This window comes from Octopus bimaculoides, chromosome 9 (assembly GCF_001194135.2).
Source record: "Octopus bimaculoides isolate UCB-OBI-ISO-001 chromosome 9, ASM119413v2, whole genome shotgun sequence".
NCBI lineage: Eukaryota > Metazoa > Mollusca > Cephalopoda > Octopoda > Octopodidae > Octopus > Octopus bimaculoides.
Genome location: NC_068989.1, coordinates 20,870,979 through 20,872,238, shown reverse-complemented (window position 1 = coordinate 20,872,238; position 1,260 = coordinate 20,870,979). Strand labels below are relative to the sequence as shown.

At 36.7% G+C, this 1,260-nt stretch overlaps 1 protein-coding gene across 4 annotated transcripts in view; it reads right to left on the bottom strand.

Annotated features, from left to right (window-relative positions):
- The window catches only part of LOC106882574 (acetylcholinesterase), a 66,343-nt gene that overhangs the window by 31,640 nt on the left and 33,443 nt on the right, over positions 1-1,260 (bottom strand). The window lies entirely within an intron of this gene.

Genomic DNA, 1,260 nt, shown 5'->3' with positions numbered 1-1,260 from the left:
TATCTATCTATCTATCTATCTATCTATCTATCTATCTATCTATCTATCTATCTATCTATCGATCGATCGATCGATCTATCTATCTAGGTAGATAGATAGATAGATAGATAGATAGATAGATAGATAGATAGATAGATAGATAGATACCAGGTCATCCCGAAAGTAATGTCCGGACTTCTTTATTTTAAATTTGTAAACACATTAACAGTCTTCTAGTATGTCTAATGCAAAGATCATGGAGTTTCAGTTGAAGAATTGGCAAGTAAGCTTCGTGCAGGCCACACAGCTGTTCACTACTACTTTCAACAGCTTGGAAAGGTACCAAAACTCGGAAAATGGGTGCCTCGTGATTTATCTGAAGCCAACCGCAAATTCCGAGTAGACATCTGCTCTTCTCTTCATTCTCATGAACTCACCTCACCTTATTTGCACAGACAGACAAGTGACCGGTGATGAAAAATGGGTCTTTCATCAAAATGTTAAACGTTGTAGACATTGGTTTGCTGATGGCGAAAAAGCCCAACCACAAAAAAAGAACTCCATGCGAATAAGGTCCTCCTCTCTGTGTGGTGGGACTGCTAAGGAGTCATCCACTTTGAGTTGATACCAGCTAATGCACCAATCAATGAGCAAATCTACTTTCAACTATTAGAGCGTTTGAACGATGCTTTGAAGAAGTCCTGCTTTAGTGAATCAAAAGGGTATGGTGTTTCACCAGGACAATGCAAGATCCCTCTGTAAAGATCACGTCACAGAAGATCGAGAAACTTGGCTTGGAGAAAATTGCTCATCCACCTTATTCCCCAGACCTCGCTTTTCAGATGACCATTTGTTCCGTAGAATCATTTGGATGGATTAACTCTCAAAATAACTGAGGAAGTCGAAATTGATCTTTCAGGGTTCTCCTCATCAAAACCGAAAGAGATTTTCACTAATGCGATAAAAAAAAACTTACGAGTAGATGGGAAAATGTCATAGATGATAATGGGAACTATATTGACGATCAAGTTTCATTAAAGTGTAAGATTTGATCACTTGCTTTCCCTTATTTAAAATCCGGACATTACTAATGGGGTGACTAAAATGTAAATCTCTCTCTCTCTCTCTCTCTCTCTCTCTCTCTCTCTTTATATATATATATATATATAAAAGATAAACAAGAGTGAAAAAACTACAGAAGGCTTGTGTTACATGGTTAAAGTATATATTTAAATCGTTATGTCAGAAAAATGTTATAAAATTTTGAGTATAGAAACATTG